The 20,134-nt window shown below is 41.0% G+C and overlaps 1 protein-coding gene across 1 annotated transcript in view; it reads left to right on the top strand.

Moving 5' to 3' along the window:
- The window catches only part of LOC309361253 (uncharacterized protein), a gene marked incomplete at its 3' end in the record, with an annotated part of 372,157 nt that overhangs the window by 952 nt on the left and 351,071 nt on the right, over nt 1–20,134 (top strand). The gene's annotated exons all lie outside the window — the stretch shown is intronic.

Below are 20,134 nucleotides of genomic sequence, written 5' to 3'. Positions count from 1 at the left end.
ATATGCAGAACTAGCAAGATTCCCCCCGTGGAAATAAAGACACATGACACAATTATTTAAGGTTAATGGGCTAAATATGGCCACAACTTTATTGGTTACAGGTGATGAGCGGTATTGGCTTAGGCATTGGTCCTAACCGACTATCCGGCTTCAGCCTGTTTGCTTGAAGTCCGGGAAGGGTTAACCACCAGCAGGGGGAGTCCTGCTGATGCACATCAACTAGGAACTCCCTCGGGGTCACCGCTTTGGGGCATACCTTAGGCCCTCACCTCCATAGGCTTCAGACAGGGCCACGCCCCCCGGAATCCTTTATTAGACTACCCTTCAATATTCAGGGCAGGTGATGGCGCTTCCTCCCCCCTTCCATCTACAGAACAATACCAATACCAATGCCTAATCACCACTTGAGCAAAAGCTCCCTGCTAATACCCTCAAACCTGCAACCAGTCCGTAATCCCAGCCATCATATCCGCCAACCACACATCGTTTCCCGCATCGGAAAGATGTATGCCATCCTCTCGGTAGAGGGCCACTTTGCTGAACTGGATGTTGGGGTGGTCAATGACCCAACCCCCCAGAGCTGCCGCTCTGCGCACCACCAAATGTTCCAAAAGCCTTCTGGCTTTTTTTATCACAATAGGGCACCAACAGTCCCTGCATACATGCCTCTCCAGCAGCGGTGACCAAATTAGGGTTAAATCTGGCAAGGAGGCAATCAGTTCATTGAAGTCATTGTAAGCGTCCCACATCAAGTCCACACCTTTCCGATAGGCCAAGTCATTTTCTCCCAGCTGAATAACCAGAGCATGAGGGTACCTTCCAAAGCGGCTCTGGTTTTCACTGCAGGCATAAATTCCGCCCAGCGCATCCCCCTCCGTGAGATCCAGGAAACTTTTTTTAGTGGAAGATCCAACCTGAACCCCAGGGCCACAGTTGACGGCATGGTTTCTAGCCCAGTGGACAATGCTGTGGCCTATAATCCAAATGCACACCACAATGTCTCCTGAAAGCAAAAGAAGGTAACAAAGCCAGATCAGGTATACCGTGAACAATCACAAGGTCTTACGAATATATCCTTTAAATGCATCAGACTTCCACAACCCCAAGTCCTTCATCCTTTCAGCTGAGAGTGCCAAATGCACTGCTGTGATGGCGGCCCCAATCCTAAAGGAGTTAGTCACAGGCAGCAATCGCCTTTCGCATAATGCGCGTGAACTGATGCTGTACAAGGCAGGAGCCATCCAAATATATGAGGAATGGGCCTGAGACGGTTGGTCTCACATACAAGAAATGTCTAGTGTCCTTTACTGGGCATGGCCCATTGTGACTAGTTGCTTAGAGCCGAATAAGGACCCCCTTTCACTGCTGATCAGTTTTGGAACATTGGACATGCAGGACTAAATTGGATCTGGACAAGGTCAGGTCTCTCTCTCTTTTTTAATTTCTTTTTATTGATTTTAATTTGACAAACCAAAAATAAAAACAAACATAAATGAACAACATAAACTACATAAAATAATATAAATTTCCATCACCATCTTTCTTTGTTTATATCATCTTGTTAATATCACCCCTATATACACATGTTGACCTCCCTCTTTCCCGATTTCGGGCTTCTTGCTAAGTCTTCCTTTTTGCAGTTTCATTGTTAATAATCTACACACCACAAGTTTTATGTTAAACCTACTGTGATTTTTAAATTTCTAAAATTTCCTTCAATGTATGTTATAATTTTTTTCCAGTCACTAATAAACTTTGTACCTTTCTGGTGCCTAATGTTTTGTGTCATTTTTGCTAGTTCCACATATTCAAATAATTTTATTTGCCAATATTTAACAGTTGGCCAATAAAATTATTTGAATATGTAGAACTAGGTCTCTCAATAAACTTCCCTGGGCGGCGGGATCTTGTTGGCCCTCACAAACCACTTCGCCAATGCGCAGAGTGCCAAAGGAGGCGATGGAGTATGCAGCCGAAAAATAACCAGGCCTTGTACTTGGACCAACAGATACTTCTTAATTATTATTATTATTATTAATTTATTTATTATTTTTATTTTTTTGGATTAGGCATAGAATGTCATAAGTTATGGGCCATCTACCATCACTGCTAGGAGGCTGCAGCCTGCGCCAGCCCTACAGTGCCCTTCACACTAAGAAGTCCGCACAAGAAGAAGGAGATTGCAGATGATTGGATGTTTAAGACTCTTTGCTGCGTGACCCAGCTCCCTCAAATGTACCAAGTATTGCAGAACTTCTGCCTTGGTAGGGGGTGTGTCAAGCCTAATATTTTTATAATTTGCCTCAAAACTCCATAAAGTCTGACCAAGCCTTTTTATAAGATCTAAGTGTTGGTTTGCAAGCCCCCTCCATAGAGGCTGGCCTCTCTCACTGTCCTCGGAGCTTGCTTACCGGTAACCTCCTCTGACTGATATCTCAGACAGACCAGGGAGATTTTGATAGGCCACATTTCCCCAAGCATGGGCAAAATGCACAACCCCTCCCTCCTGCTTCCGCAGGGGAAAGAAAATAAGTCAGAAATCTATTTACATGATGTTTATTTCTGACATTACAGCACTAGAGAAAAACACGTCCTTTCAGTTCAGTTCTTCCAGCAAGTCTGACAAACTTCCTGAACATGCGCACATGGAAGGTTTCAGATTACACTCTTCACAAAGACTTATCCAGCCTGTGAACGTCCTGGGAAATTCTTCTTTCCCACAGATAAGCATATCATGTGATGTCAACAAACTGGCTGCTGCAGCGGTGATGTTTCCATATACTGACATCCTCCCCCATATGAATCATCGTTAGCTGCGGACAAAGCTTGATCCAGAGAAGAAAACAAACAGTTGTTATACATATAACAATCCCCTGTTGTTTCAGTTCCACCCTTGAAACTACCCGCCACTGGTTTCACCAATGTAATTCTCTGGTTGTCTGACTTCCAAGGAATGAGTGCTTCTGCATTACCTTGATTAGGACATGTTGTGTTACGCTTAGCAACTCCCTGTTGTGTCTTTGTCTCCGACTTAGACATACCCTTAACCTGTCTAGAGTTGTCAACAACAGTAATACATGCAACAGCTGAACTAGCAAACTCTTGAGAATACCTCTTTGGTGGTACGCCCTTTGTGATTCTCTCAGACCTGCGTATGAGGTGCTGATCCTCTTTGCTGACTGGTTCAGTCTCAGGACTATTCGGAGAACCAGTTCCAATAGTAAACAGTGGCTCATCCTTAACTTGTGAAGATCTAGCTTTTGTGTGTGAACCTTTCTCAATGACTGTGGCAACAGAACTCTCTGAGCTTTCTGTGTCACTTTCAGTATCACTATAATCAGAATAATCAAATTCATCATCTGAATCATTAGCAGTGGGAAATGTGTGAACAACTACTCTCTCCTGTCTAGGAGCACTTTCTAGAAATTTTGTGAGAATCACCTGACCAGATTCAGACAAAATTACTCTGTAGAGACCTTTTTCATAACCCCCAAAAATGCCTCTGGCATTCTTCACCCCATCTGGAGTTTCCGTCCTGATTTGAGATCCAAAAACCCTAAAATGCGAGACATAAGGTTTTCTGTGGAACAGCCTCTCAAAAGGAGAACATTCCATACCTTTCAAAACCTTTCCCACCCAAGAGTAACAAAAACATGATAAAGATTCAGCCCAAAACTCATGTGGCAAGTGTGAACTCAGCAATTGTGCCTTCATGCCATTTTGCAACTCTCTGTTCACTTTTACACAGACAGTTTTGTTCCATGCAGCCTCTGAAACAGCAACCTTGTGCTCTATCCCTTGCTTTTCCAGGAAATCCTGGAAATCCTGTGAAAGAAAAATTGGCTTTTCATCTGTGAAAAGAAAATCAATTTTAGCATCATGAATATTCCTAAACTTATCACAAAACTCCTTAAACCTTTCTAAGGTTTCTCTGGGACTCTGCAACATGTAAATCCATACATATTGAGAAAAATGATCAACAAATACAAGATAGTATTTTGCATTGCCTCTAGATGGTGCTAAAGGACCAATTACATCAGCATACACTCGCTGAAAAACTTTGTTAATCTTTGTTGCCTTTCCTCTCGTGTCTTCTTTCGAGATACCTGCAAGAGAAAGCATTTTAGATTCACATGCTGTGCACATCTTATAATCACTGTCATCAAATGTCAACAGATACAGTCCGTCTTTCTCTCTGGCAGAAAGATACAGCTCTCCATCTTTGTAGATTTTGCAGCTTTCCTCATCATACGACAACACCAGTTTCTTCTTAGTGATTTGAGATACACTCAACAGATTGTACTTTAAACCTGGAACAAAATAAACATTGTTTATAGTCAAGTTCAGGCTTTCTAGATACACAGTTCCAATCCTGGTTGCTTCCATTTCCTGACCATTGGCCAGTTTCACAGTGAAGCATTGCTTCTCAAATGTAGAAAACAGTTCCCGACATGATGTCATGTGTTGCGTGCATCCTGTGTCTATAATAAATGAGTTCTCCACGGATGATGTGGCTTTTAGGGACATCAAAGCCATATCTGGTTTTGCTTGGGACTGGGTACAACCTTTTTTTGAAGTCTGAGGCTTTACAGAGCTCCCTCTAGCTCCTTTCTCCTGATGTGGTGTCTCTTGACGAACAGCGTTCTGAGCTACAGCTTTCTCCTCTGTAGCAATAGTAGTGGGGGTGTTTGATTTCTGAGCTTCACTCCCCCCATCAGCAACAGCCATTGCAGCAGTGCTAGGATCATCAACAGCAACAGCAGCAACAGTCCCTTCACTTCCCTGTTGTGGCTCAAAGCTCCTCCCAGCTTTCGATGAGCTCTCAAGAATTTGGCTAGCTTCATCTTGGCTCTCCCCCTTTGGCGCAACCAATTCTTGGTCCTTGCTTCCCACCCCAGCATCACAAGCTTTTCGGAGTGATTTCCAAGCGACCCTTGGTTCTTCTGCACCCTTTAGGACTGGCGCAAGATGAGCCAAAATTCTCCGCCAAAATTCTCAGGACACGCTGCTTCAATTCACTTTGAACTGCAGCCTTCTCCCCCTGTGCTTGTACTGCAACAGGCTGTGGACTTTGGACTAAGTCCCATAATTGCTCTCCCACCAGCAAATATTCCATTGCAAATGACCATTCTAGCCAGTTTTGGCTATTCAGTTTCGAAGAGAACAGAGCCATCTTTAATCCCAAGCTGCAGCTTCAGCTACAAACTGGAAAATCCAAGAGTCTATATCTTGTTTACTAGCTGCTTTGCACCTGGCAGTCAGCTCAGCTGCCTGGAATTTTCCCTTCCACAGAGAATGTAAACAATAAGCCTTCGCTGCAATCCAACGATAATGAAGCAATGCTGCTGCAAAGTCCTAGCTTGAAAAGTAAACATGATGGGAATGTTGGGACTGCTGTGGGAAACAGAGGGACAGTCATTTCACAGTGTGAAGCACCGGAATTAGCTCAGAGTGTAATATGAGCTGTACAGGAAGTACAGGAAGTGTTTGGTCACAACACTGCTGGAGTTTGGAGAGAGCAGTCATGTTTTTTGTAACGCTGCAAAGACAGAAATAAAAGCATGTAAATACGTTTCTGTCTATCTCTTTCCCCTGCCTGGGAGGGGGGGCAGGAAAGAGGGGTGTGTTCTTCTCACGTTTGAGAAGAATCGCCAATCGAGACCTTGCCTGCGCATACTGGGGAATGCAGCCAGGGAGGTCAACAGGGAATCAAGCCGGGTGCCTGGGATTGCTGCCAGCTTCTCATGAGAAGGGCTTGAATTTCCCGACATCTGGTAGCACCGAGCCGATGGCATCGATCCATGAAAGCAGCTAAAGAGGTTGATGGAGCGTACTTCATCCTCTGCAAGGAGATAAAGGAGTTTGTGGTAGCGTGCGGATGGAGGCTACAATGAACGGCTGAACACCGAAGCAGACGTTTTTGCTGATAAGCAAGGAGCTACGGAACCCCAAACGTATGCTGATTTATGGGCTAAAAGAGTGAACGCAGATTGATTCTTCTCTGGTTCACAAAAGCTGTTTTTTGGATAGAAAAACAGCACTGAGAGACAGCCACATTCCTCGCATTCTTGGGACTGATAACGGTTTGCTGCTGAATCCTGGAATGTCCAGTTGCTAAGCAACGAGACTTCAGTCTTTTCAGAAAAGTGGAAAGTTACTAGCCAACACGGAAGTGAGGCTGGGACTGTAAGAGGCAAGGAAAACAGCGTTTGTTTGTCTGCATTCTCACTGCTCTTGGAGGGACTTTCCAAAGCAGCCTGCGTTTAGCTGCCAGGTGCAAAGAGTAAACAGCCAGCTATTGGATTTTAGAAGGCTCGAGAGTGAGAGCTCAGACTTGGATTCAAAATGGATACCAAGAAGGGGGGAGGCTTACCTTACCCACCTCCACTGACTAATGACAATTATGCCTCATGGTCTGTAAAGATGAAAGCCCTGCTCGAGAATCAGAGGATTTTTGGGGTGATTGATAACCCCATCCCTCCTGCACCAACACCAGGTTGGAATTCACAGAATGTGAGAGCTAGGATGGCCATAATTCTGTGTGTCTCAGATGATCAACTTGTGCATATTCAGGATTTGGAATACGCGCAAGAGATTTGGCAAAGCGTGTTCTCACTAAAGGAGAGCACGTGTTGTGGATGGGGACGGTCAAAGCACCCTGGTGTAAATAGGCTGGTGGAGATTAAAGGGCCTAACGTTGGTTGGTGCTTGATGTTGCTGGGGTAAATTTGATGTTGCAAGTTTATGGGTGGGATCAGAGGTTATTTAAGCAGGGTCCACAGCAGGCTACTTTCTCTTTCGCTGCGGACATCGGATCTCCCGCCTGCCCTCCCTTGTTGGGCTTGCGCCTTGACCTTGCTTTGCCTGTCACGGGGTCGTCCGCATTGGTGCGGGGGCCTAGTAGGAATTTTCCCGACTGGCTGGTTAGTGTGTGCCGTTTGGGTTTTGCCTACTGCTTAGCAAATCGTCACAACTTGTAAGGTTGGCGGTTAGGCATTGGTTTAAATTGGTTGGTGGAGGGGTATGGATTGGCTGTGCCTGCCCCTCCAATGCTGCTGCTGACGGGAATTCCGTTAAAGGAATTCAGGGGCTTACCATCCTTTCGTCCAAACCCCTGGAATCGGGTCTGGGCCGTGTAAGCCTCTAGGAGCACGCGGGGAGAAGCTGAGGGTCTGTGTCGCAGCTCCAGTTATCCCTGAACTTGTTCCTCCACACTGGCTTTCGCTGGAATCCGGGAGCCAGTGCTGTCCCCAAGGCGGTGGGGACAGATAGTCTTAACCAATGCCTAAGCAACCACTCACAATTTGTATGCTAATAAAGTTGTTGCCAAAATTATGCCAAAAACCTTAAACAAAAATTATGTGTGATGTGTGAGTTATTGGGTGAGGGTGTTTTGGGGGACCTCAGCACGCAAACACTGCGTAGAATACACCAAAGAGATGCTGGTTCTTCAGTGTTGCTGCATTTTGAAAAGCTGACCAATCTTAGGCTAGCGCCTGATGGAGATGTGCAAGCGCATCTGACAGAGATGAAATTCTTTTTTTTTTTATAAATATTTTATTAGGTTTTTAATAAACAAATTTCCACTTTCAAATACATACTTCCATAGATCCAATGGACTCCCCCCATCTCCCGAGCACTGCATTCCCTGTGTAACCAAAACCTCAGCAATTTGTTAACTTATTTTATACATAACCATATATCTTCCATTTTATCGTGTTATCTGATATAAACATTTCAGTACAATTGCATTAATTTTTAATTTCCACACAATAAAAATATTTCATTATCTCACTTCTGTCTTATAGTGTCTTATTTATCAATTCAGAAATTTGCCGATACTGAAGCTATATCTTCCTAAAAAGGAGCATTTTTTAACATTCATACAACTTATAATGCTTTTTCAAATAGTCCTTAAAATTTTCCCAAACTTCCTCCGTTTCTTCTTCTCCCGAGTCTCGAATTCTGCCAGTCATTTCAGCCAACTCCATATAGTCCATCAGCTGCGTCTGCCATTCTTCCAATGTGGGTAGATTTTGTGTCTTCCAGTGCTTTGCCAACAAAATCCTCGCTGCTGTAGTAGCGTACATAAAGAAAGTTCTATCTTTCTTGACCATCCTCTGGTCTACCATGCCCAGAAGGAAGGCCTCCGGTTTCTTAGGTAAGGTGAATCTCAGCACCTTTTTTAGTTCATTATGTATCATTTCCCAGAAGGCCTTCACTTTCGGGCAGGTCCACCAGAGGTGTAAAAATGTCCCTTCCTCTTCCTTACATTTCCAACATTTATTATCGGACAGGTGATATATCTTTGCAAGCTTGACTGGGGTCATGTACCACCGGTATGTCATTTTCATAATGTTTTCCTTCAAGGCAGTACATGCCGTGAATTTCATTCCGGTGTTCCATAACCTTTCCCAGTCTTCAAACATAATGTTATGCCCCAAGTCCTGTGCCCACTTTATCATAGAGGATTTGACAATCTCATCCTGTGTGTTCCATTTAAGCAGCAAGTTATACATTCTCGAAATTAGCTTAGATTTTGGCTCAAGCAACTCTGTTTCTAGTTTCGATTTTTCCTCCTGAAAACCCACTTTTTTGTCTGCTTTAAAAACTTCCTGGATTTGAGCATAATGCAACCAATCTCGCACCTTGTTTTTTAACTTTTCCATACTCTGTAACCTCCATTTATCTCCAATTTTTTCAATTATTTCCCAATATTTAGGCCAGTGGGCCTCCATATTGAGTCTTTTACGTGCTTTGGCCTCCATCGGTGAGAGCCACCTCGGAGTTTTACTCTCCAATAAGTCTTTATATTTTGACCAGACCATGAAAATTGCCCTTCTGACAATATGGTTTTTGAACAATTTATGAACTTTAACCTTGTCATACCACAAATATGCATGCCACCCAAAAGCATTATCAAATCCCTCCAGGTCAAGGACATCGGTGTTCTCCAATAAAATCCAATCCTTCAACCAGCAGAGGGCTGCAGCTTCATAATATAACCTCAAGTCCGGCAGGGCAAACCCCCCTCTTTCTTTCGCATCTGTTAGTATTTTAAACTTTATTCGGGGCTTTTTGCCCTGCCAGACAAATTTAGATAAATCCCTCTGCCATTTTCCAAAACATTCCACCTTATCCACGATCTGGAGGGCCTGAAACAAAAATAGCATTTTCGGCAATACATTCATCTTTATAGCCGCTATTCTGCCCAGCAAGGAAAGTTTTAATCTTGACCATATTTCCAGATCTCTTTTGATCTCTGACCAACATTTCTCATAGTTGTCCTTAAATAAATTCAAATTTTTGGAAGTCAAATGGACCCCTAGGTATTTTACTTTTTTGACCACATTTAGTTCTGTTTCTTTTCTGAACTCCGCTATTTCAGTAGTTGTCAAGTTTTTTGCTAAAACTTTAGTTTTTTGTTTATTCAGCTTGAATCCCGCCACCCGACCAAAGTCAGAAATTAATTCTAACGCTCTTTTAGTACTAGAGGCTGGCTCCTGTAATGTTAATACCAAGTCATCTGCAAAAGCTTTCAATTTATATTGTTTCTCTCCGACCACAATTCCCTGTGTCAACCGGTCATTTCTAATCATGTTCAATAGCACCTCCAGGACTGAAATAAACAACAGAGGAGATAGAGGGCACCCCTGTCGTGTCCCTTTTTCAATTTTGAACTCCTCTGTCACCACGTTGTTTACTATCAATTTAGCTTTTTGTTCTGAATAAATTGCTTCTATTCCATTTTCAAACCCCCGCCCTACTCCCATCCTTTCCAAATTTTTCTTCATAAACAGCCAAGAAATGTTGTCAAAGGCCTTCTCCGCATCAATAAAAATCAACACCGCTCTTGTGTTTGAATTAATCTGTAAAAACTCCAAAATGTCAATGATGTTTCTTGTGTTGTCAAATAAATGCCTACCAGGGAGAAAGCCTGCTTGGTCCTTATGAATCACTTCATTTAAGACTTTCTTAAACCTACTTGCCAAGATGTCTGCAAAAATTTTGTAATCCACATTTAGGAGTGAGATAGGACGGTAGTTTTTAAGTTGAGTTTTTTCAGATTCTAGTTTTGGGATCAACGTGATGAAAGCTTCTTTCCACGTTTCCGGTGCCTTCCTCCCCTCCATAATCTGGTTGCAAACTTCCAGCAGTGGTTGTATCAATGAATCCTTCAGTACCTTATAATATTTGGAAGTAAGCCCATCAGGTCCCGGAGATTTGCCCAGTTGAAGGTTCTGAATGGCGCATTCAATTTCTTGAGTTGTAATATTACAGTTCAGGATTGCTCTCATTTCCTGGGGTATTTTTTGTAATCCATTAGTTATAACAAACTGGTCCACCTCTGAGCTTTTTTGTGGCCTTTGAGAATAAAGTTCTTTGAAATATCTCTGGAAGGACTTTCTAATTTCATCGGGTTTCTGAACCATTCTCCCTTCAATCTCTAGATTTGTAACTGTGTTAAGTTTTTGTCTCTTTTTCAACTGCCAAGCCAACAATTTTCCACATTTGTTAGCAGATTCAAAGGATCTTTGTTTCATTTGTTTAATTTTCCATTCCACCTCTTGATTTATCAGTTTCGAATATTGTGCCTGGAAAAACTTCACTTCTCTCAATACTTCCTTTGATTTAGGCCTGGATCTCAGTTTTCTCTCTCCTTCTCTTATTTTCTCCAAGATCTTCTCCTTCTTTTCATTCCAGAGTCTTTTTTTAATCGTGTTCTGTTGTATTAGAAACCCTCTTATAACTGCTTTACTTGCGTCCCAGATTATTCTTTTTTCCACATTTGTCTTTAAGTTTATTTCAAAATAGTCCTTTAAAACTTTTTGGGCCTTCTTAACAATCTCCAGATCTCTTAACAAAGCGTCATTCATTCTCCATCTGAACGATCCGGTTGTATTTAGTCTCAATTCCATTCTCAAGGCGTTGTGGTCGGAGCAGGTTTTTGGGCAGATTTCCACTTTTCTGGTCTTAGGTGCCAGCCCTCTAGTTATCCATATTTGGTCGATTCGCGTCCATGTCATATGGGCCTCAGAAAAAAAAGTTCCTTCTTTCCCTAGAGGGTTCTTGATCCTCCATATGTCAATCAAATCCAAATTGTCAGTCATTTCAAAAAAGGTTTTTGGTAGTCTGCCATCTTTCGTTATATTAGCACTTTGTGACTTATCCATATTCACTGAGGCGACACCGTTCATATCTCCCAACATGATAATGTTGTTATAGTCCAAATAGTCCAGCATAATCTCGTGCAGCTTCTTAAAAAATTCCGATTTTCCATCATTTGGGGCGTAGATTCCTAGAATTAAAAACTTTTCTCCTTGTGTCTGGATTTCAATTGCCAAAATTCTGCCCTGTTCATCTTTAAATACAAATTTTGGGGACAAGTTCTCCTTTGCATAAATCACCACTCCTCTTTTCTTAACTTTATCCGATGAAATAAATTCTTGGCCTAACCTTTTATTGATTAACACTTTTCTGTGGAGTCTTGTCACATGCGTTTCTTGCAGGCAAATAATGTCCAATTGTTCTTTTTTCAAAATATGAAATACTTTTCTGCGTTTTTCTGGAGAATTCCCGCCATTTATATTCCAACTAAGAAGCTGTAGAGACATCCCGGCCTACTTCTTGGGTATCACAGTTGGGTATCTAATTTGTCGTCCTTTTCCGGAAGCTGTGGTGCCGGGCCGCCTCCAGATGGTATGGATCCTGGTGGTAGTCCCGGTGGTGGAGGCCAGGAATCTGCAGCTCTCTTTTGGAGGTCCTCCTCGTTGTCGTGTAGGAACTTCTGGTGGTCTTCTGGTGTTTTAATTCTTACCTTCTTTCCTCTATAGGTGAATGACAGACCTTGAGGGAATTCCCACCTATAAGGGATTGCGTTGTATCTTAACAATTTGGCCAAGTCTGTGTATGTGGCTCTAAGGTCCAACAAATATTTAGGAATGTCTCTATAAATTTCTGCCCTTTTACCTTCAACTTCCAGGGATTTTTTAAAATGTTGGCCTAATATCTTGTCTCTTTCCTCTCTTGTTCTCAAACAAACCAAACAGTCTCTGGACTTATCTTTCTTAACCGATCTTCCCAGTCTGAAGGCCGTCACAATCCTGAAATCTTTATCTTCTTCAACCCCCCAAAATTTAGAAAACAACTCCGTCAAGAATTTCTCTAGGTTGCCCTGTTCCAACTCTGGGACAGCCCTCAGCCTAAGATTACATTCCTTACTTTTCAGTTCCACCATTGACAGGTAGGCTTGCTGTTCTCCTACCTGTCTTTTCAAAGGTCTTACTTCCCCTTTGATCTCTTCCACCTTCTTGCACGCTTGCTCAGCTTTTTGATTGGCTTCCGCAGCTAGTTTGTAGTTCTCCGCCGTAGCTCCTTGCAGTTTCTCAATAGCTTGAGTGTGCTGCGAAACCTGATCTGTTAACTTGCTGATAGTAGATGTAGCTCTATCAATTTTAGATGACTGATCGTCCACCTTCTTATTCAGAAGTGCCAGTTGTTCCAAAATTTGTTTCAAGACTGGATCAGTTCCTCCAGCTGCCATTTCTTCTGTAGCAGGCGTTTCAACTTCTTCCTCCTGCGCCGTCAGCACAGTTGGCACCGAGGATCTACGATGATGAATCAAGGTTGTTTGGACAAGCTGCCCAGCTCTCTTATCTTTTTTCTTTTCTTTAGCTTCCTCAGCTAAAGCTTCCTTAGCTTTAGCTGCTCTTGTTTTCGCTGGGCCACTCATTCCCCAACTGCTGTTCAAGGTCAAATAGTCTTTCAATCCATGAGAAAGGCAAGCCCAGAGTATAAACAATTAAACCACAAAAAATCCCAATAGGATACAGTTCCCAGACCTCAATGCCTCCGCAAATCCACTAGGGGGGGTTTTCATAGGAAAGAAAGTTTCTTTTCCACCATCAAAGCTCCTATTTCAACTGAAGTCCCCAAGTTCAGAAAGGAGGCTTTCAGAAAGTTCTGTTTCAAATTAGTGCCACAAGGTAACGGAGAGGTTTCAATGACAGTATTAAAGCGATAGTGTATCCATCAATGCAACAGTTTATGTTAAAAAAAAAAAGTTTCAGCAGCCTGACAGTACTCCTTTACAACACTGGCAGTCCAATAACTCGGATATCCCCTTCAATTCCACATCTCTTCACAGTAGGAGGAGGATTCTCTAACACCATGAACCAAAAAAATTTACTTCTTCACTCCTTTCAATTTCTAGAAACACACAGTCTATTAATGCCCCTTCTTACTTCTTTCAAAGTCTCTTTTTAGCGCTTCAGCCCGCATCGGGTTCTTTTGCTTTGCTCTGATTAGCAGGACCGGAAGGCGGACTTCCTGTTACTCGCCTCCCGTTTTCAGCCGAAATAGACAAATTTAAATTAATCCTTAATCAGTTCTTTGGTACCCCTTACTCACGGGTAGATTGCAGCCAATTTCGATGTTTTTCAAGAAGAAAGGTCGGCGCTCATCAGCAACAGCAGCGCGGCTTCACTTCCGCGAAAAGAGCGATGAACTCACAGCGCCGCTCCCCCGTTCACGATCCGGAGCCTCTTACGAGGTCCCTTCCTCGCTTCTGGGGGGGCTTCTGGCACCCGCCGAGTCCCACGGCCACAGGCTCGCTCTGCCTGCGGTTTATCTGAATGGGTCTCCGCTTCGCCGTAGCGGACGACCCTTTTTCGCGGAGCCCCTCTTCACTGAGTAAAGAGGACCGCCATTGCCGTTTTGCGCCGCCTCCGAAGTTCTTACGCCAGCAGATGGCGCAACGTAATTTTCCTCCTCAGGAAGAGATATTCTGTTTCATGATTATTAACAGCCTTAATCGGACTTATAAAACGGTTGCAAGTCAGCTGGGTTCTCTACCAGCCAGAGATCTAACGGCGGAGAGAATTTGTGCCGTGATTCTCAATGAGAGAGACAGACTTGCTGCAATAGATGTCAAAGACAGGGGGAGAGAAATTCAGAATTCTGACACCCCAACTGCTAGTGCAAGTGAAGAACAGGCTGTTGCTTTGAACGTTGTCCGTTGTTTCAATTGTGGACAGACTGGGCATCTTCAGCGGAACTGTAAGAGGCCACGTCAACATAAAGGAGCTAAGGGGAGCTCTGCAAAGCCTGAGGTGTCAGGCAAAAGTCGTACCAAGTCCCAGGTGAAACCTGCAATGGCTTTGATGGCACTAAAAGCCACACCAGAAGTGGAGAACGCTTTTGTTTTGGACACTGGAGCGACACAACACATGACGTCGCACCGAGGACTGTTTTCAACGTTCAAATTTTCTTAAAAATTTTTTTATATAATATTTTATTAAGTTTTACAAGAGAAAAATGATACAAAAGAAAAACAATACATATTAAAACACCAACAAATACAAACAATTAAAACACAACAAAAAAGAAAAAATATAGCAAAAACAGGAAAAAGGAGAGAAAAATTTAAAAATTTAACAAAAAAAGAAAAAAGAAAAAAAAGGGAAAAACCTCTTTTCAGATTCTTATCATTCATTAACTTATTTTCCTGACTTCCACCCACCTCCCTTTCTTGTATTCCACTTTAAAATTGATTAGCAAATTCATTCTTATTAGTTTTATCCTTAAATAATTTCCCTCACGTATTATACTTTCCCGATTTTCATACTCTTGTTTCCCTTATTTACTAGAACCCCTTCATTTCATTTCAATTTCATCAGCATTCAAAAATTTTACAGTGTTTTTGTAAGTAGGTTTTAAACTTCTTCAAATCCTCCTCCACCCGCTCGTCTCCTTGATCTCGTATTCTGCCGGTCATTTCTGCCATTTCCATGTAGTCCATTACTTGCATCTGCCATTCTTCCAAGGTGGGTAGGTCTTGTGTCTTCCAATGCTTTGCAATAAGTATTCTTGCTGCTGCTGTGGCATACATAAAGAAAGTCCTATCCTTTTTTGGCACAAATTGGCCGACCATGCCCAGGAGAAAGGCCTCTGGTTTCTTCAGGAAGGTAAATACCTTTTTCATTTCATTATAAATCATCTCCCAGAAAGCCTTGATCCTTGGGCACGTCCACCAAAGGTGAAAGAATGTACCTTCAGTTTCTTTACATTTCCAGCATTTATTATCGGGCAAATGATAAATTTTTGCAAGCTTGACTGGGGTCATGTACCACCTGTACATCATTTTCATAATATTCTCTCTTAAGGCATTGCATGCCGTAAATTTAATTCCAGTGGTCCATAACTGTTCCCAGTCAGCAAACATAATATTACGTCCGACATCTTTTTTTAAAAAAAAGATTTTTATTAAATTTTCAAAAATTATATAAAAACAAAACAAAACAATAATACAAACAGACAAAAAAAGAAAAACAAGTATAATTTCAATCCCTTATTTTCTTATAACTTACTTCCCCAACTTCCTCGTACCTCCCCTCTCTGTATTCCAATTTCTATTTTATTAATTCAGCAAATCCTTTCCCTTAATTTTCATTTAATTTTTGGCCTTTCTTTTCTTTTTACTTATCCATTACGGCTGGAAACCACATAATTTCTAAACCAACGTCCTTCTAACATTCATTAATTTTGCAATGTTTCTTAAGATAGTCCTTAAATTTCTTCCAATCTTCTTCCGCTGTCTCTCTCCCCTGGTCTCGGATTCTGCCAGTCATTTCTGCCAGTCCCATGTAGTCTATCACCTTCATCTGCCATTCTTCCAAGGTGGGTAGATCTTGTGTCTTCCAATACTTTGCGATGAGTATTCTTGCTGCTGTTGTCGCGTACATAAAAAACGTTCTATCTTTCTTTAACACCAATTGTCCGACTATGCCCAAGAGAAAGGCCTCTGGTTTCTTAAGGAAGGTATATTTAAATACCTTTTTCAGTTCATTATATATCATTTCCCAGAAAGCCTTAATCCTTGGGCACGTCCACCAAAGGTGAAAGAATGTACCTTCATTTTCTTTACATTTCCAACATTTATTATCAGGCAAGTGGTAAATTTTTGCAAGCTTGACTGGGGTCATGTACCACCTATAAGTCATTTTCATAATATTTTCTCTTAGGGCATTACATGCCGTAAATTTCATTCCAGTGGTCCACAACTTTTCCCAGTCAGCAAACATAATGTCCATTATGACCAATGTCTTGTGCCCACTTAATCATGACTGATTTCACCGTTTCATCCTGTGTATTCCATTTCAACAGCAAGTTATACATTTTTGACAATTTTTTTGTATTGGATTCTAACAATTCTGTTTCCAATTTTGATTTTTCCACCTGGAAGCCAATTTTCCTGTCCATCTTATAAACCTCCATTATTTGATAATAATGAAGCCAGTCTCACACTTTATCTTTTAATTTCTCAAAACTGCAATTTCAGTTTGTCCCCTTCTTGTTCCAAAATTTCCCAATATTTCGGTCATTTGGACTCCATATTAAGCTTTTTCACAGCCTTCGCCTCCATTGGCGACAACCACCTTGGGGTTTTATTTTCCAACAAATCTTTGTATCTAATCCAGACATTATACAATGCTTTCCTGACAATATGATTTTTAAAGGCTTTGTGTGCTTTAACCTTGTCATACCACAAATATGCATGCCACCCAAAAGTATTATTAAAACCTTCTAAATTCAAAATGTCTGTGTTCTCAAGAAGCAGCCAGTCTTTCAACCAGCAGAAAGCTGCCGTTTCATAGTATAGTTTAAGGTCTGGCAGGGCAAATCCCCCCCTTTCCTTTGCATCAGTTAAAATCTTGAATTTAATTCTGGGTTTCTTGCCCTGCCAGACAAATTTCGAAATATATTTCTGCCACTTCTTGAAATAGTCCATCTTGTCCACAATTTGCAATGTTTGGAACAAAAACAACATTCTAGGCAATACATTCATCTTTATAACCGCAGTTCGACCAGACAAGGAAAGCTTCAAATTTGACCAGATTTCTAAATCTTTTTTCACTTCTGTCCAAGATTTCTCATAATTATCTTTAAATAAATTCACATTTTTTGCTGTCATATTAATCTCCAAATATTTCACATTCTTAACCACAGTTAATCCTGTCTCATTCTGAAACCTCTCTTTTTCAATAGCTGTTAAGTTTTTAACTCGTTCAATTTAAATCCTGCTACTTGACCAAACTCTTGAATTAATTCTAAGACCCTTTTTGTACTAGATTCAGGCTCTTGTAATGTAAGTACCAGATCATCAGCAAATGCTCTCAATTTGTACTGTTTAGCTCCGACCTGTACCCCTTTAACCAGCTGATCCCTTCTAATAATGTTCAACAAAACCTCCAGGACTGATATAAAAAGTAATGGAGAGATTGGGCACCCCTGACGTGTCCCTTTTTCTATCTTAAATTCTTCCGTAACTACATTGTTTACAATTAGCTTTGCTTTTTGTTCAGAGTATATTGCACCTATACCATTTTCTAACTCTTGGCCTACCCCCATCCCCCGGAGATTCTTCCTCATAAACTCCAAGAAATATTGTCAAAGGCTTTCTCCGCGTCCACAAATATCAAAACTGCTTTAGTGTTTATATTCACTTCTAGCTTTTCCAAAATGTCAATTATATTCCTTACGTTATCCGACAAATGTCTTCTTGGGAGAAAGCCCGCTTGGTCTCTGTGAATCTCCTCCATCAAAACTTTTTTCAATCTCTTAGCCAAAATGTCAACATAGATTTTGTAATCCACATTTAGTAAAGAAATAGGGCGGTAGTTCTTAAGTTGAGTCTTTTCAGTCTCTGTCTTCGGTATAAGTGTAATAAAAGCCTCTTTCCACGATTCTGGTGCCCTTTTCCCCTCCAAAATTTCATTGCAGACTTCCTTCAAAGGTTGTAATAACCACTCCTTCAAAGCTTTATAGTATCTGGAAGTCAGCCCATCCGGTCCCGGAGATTTGCCCAGTTGCATGTTTTGAATGGCACCTTCTATTTCCTGTTCAGTTATTTTCTGGTTCAATGCTATTTTGCTTTCATTAGAGATTTTTTGTAATCCATTTATCTCGAGAAATCGGTCTATGTCCATTTCTTTCTGCGGCCCTTGTGAATATAGTTGTTTAAAATATCTCTGGAAGCAATTTCTAATCTCAATTGGGTTGTAAATGTTCTTTCCTTCCACTTCTAAATTTGTCACCATATTCAATTTTTGTCTTTTCCTCATTTGCCAAGCCAAAAGTTTCCCACATTTGTCTGCAGATTCAAAAGTCTTTTGTCTCATTTGTTTAATTTTCCATTCTATTTCTTGATTCATCAGTTCCATATATTGTATTTGATACAACTTAATTTCTCTCAGAATCTCATGAGACTTTGGTTTTGATCTTAATTTCCTTTCCCCTTCTTTTATCTTCTCCAAAATCTTATCTTTCTTCTCATTTTGGCTTCTCTTCTTTATTGCATTTTGTTGTATCAAGAATCCTCGCATGACGGCTTTACTTGCATCCCAGATTACTCTTTTTTCAACATTAGTCTTCATATTTATTTCAAAATAGTCTCTCAAAGTTTTTTGGGCCTTTTTGTATACTTCTTCATCTCTAAATAAGGTGTCATTCATCCTCCATCTGAAGGAGCCAGCTGTCATTAGCTTCATCTCCATCTTTACGGCGTTATGGTCGGAGCAAGTTTTTGGGCAGATTTCAACTTTTTTTATCTTTGGAGCCATTCCTCTAGTAACCCATATTTGGTCAATTCTAGTCCATGTTATTTTGGCTTCAGAGAAAAAGGTTCCCTCTCTCTCAAGAGGGTTTTTTGTTCTCCAAATGTCAACCAAATCCATATTGTCAGTCATTTCAAAAAAAGTTTTTGGTAGTCTTCCATCTTTAGTAACTACCTGTCTTTGTGCTTTGTCCATATTTGTAGATACTACTCCATTCATGTCTCCCATCAAAATTACGTTATAATCCAGATAGTCCAGCAAAATCTCATGCAACTTCTTAAAAAATTCAGATTTCCCCTCATTCGGTGCATAAATTCCTACAATCAAAAATTTCTCTCCTTGGGCTTGAATTTCAATTGCCAGGAATCTTCCTTGGTCGTCTTTAAAAATTAATTTCGGCAACAATCTTTCCTTTGCATAAATCACCACTCCTCTTTTTTTTACTCTGTCAGATGAAATGAATTCTTGTCCCAGTCTTTTATTAATAAGTATTTTCCTATGTGACCTCATCACATGTGTCTCTTGTAAACAAATCAAGTCCAATTGTTCTTTCTTTAATATATGGAAAACGCTTTTTCTCTTCCGGGGTATGTTCAGACCATTACAATTCCAGCTTAGAAGTTGCAGAGCCATGATGGGATTATTTGCTTTTCCCTCCTACTGCTCCAAGTAGTTGTTCTTCTTCAGTCGGTGGTTGCAGTCCAAATGATAAATTTACTATATCCAGTATTCCTTTTCTTGGTGAAGTTGGTTCTTGTCCAGATTCCGCCTCTTTCTGAAGATCCTCTTTGTGGTCTCTCATAAATTTGTCTTTCTCACTCATTGTCCTTATTCTTATTTTCCTTCCTTTGTATTTAAAAGATAGGCCTTGAGGGAATTCTCACCTGAAAGGTATGCTGTTTCTTTTCAATAAAACAACCAGATCTCTATAGTAGGTTCTTGCATCCAAAATGTACTTCGGTATGTCTTTAAAGATCTCCACGTAGGAATCTTCAATTTGCAGTGTTTTTTGGTAGTGCAAATTCAAAATTTTATCTCTTTCTTCTTTTGATCTTAAAGTTATCAAACAATCTCTTGCCTTATTCCTTCTTTGTCTTGTACCAAGTCTAAATGCACTTACTATCTTGAATTCTTCCTTCTCAAGGCCCTGTTGCCAAAATTCTGAAAATTCTTTTGTAAGAAAGTCCGCCAAATTGTCCTTTTCACTTTCTGGTACTGCTCTGATTCTCAAATTTCTCTCTTTCCTTTGCAAATCAATCATGGACAGTGTCAAATCATGATCCTCCAGTTTTTTGAAGACTGGTGGGATTTTTTCCTGTGTGGCAATCGCAATTTCTTTAGCCTCCTCTGCAATCTTTCGAGTTGTAGCCGATTCCTCTAATAGTTTTTCAATAGTCTCTGTATTAGAATTCACCTTCTTTCCAAGTTCATTTATACTTGTAGTATTTAAATCAATTTTTGCTGAGACCTCAGCTACTTTCTTATTAGTTTCTGCAATTTGCTTATTAGTTTCAGCAACT

Source organism: Podarcis melisellensis (assembly GCF_964234715.1).
Source record: "Podarcis melisellensis genome assembly, chromosome: W".
Lineage (NCBI taxonomy): Eukaryota > Metazoa > Chordata > Lepidosauria > Squamata > Lacertidae > Podarcis > Podarcis melisellensis.
Note: the sequence above shows the minus strand (reverse complement) of the source record. Positions and strands in the feature narration are given on the sequence as shown.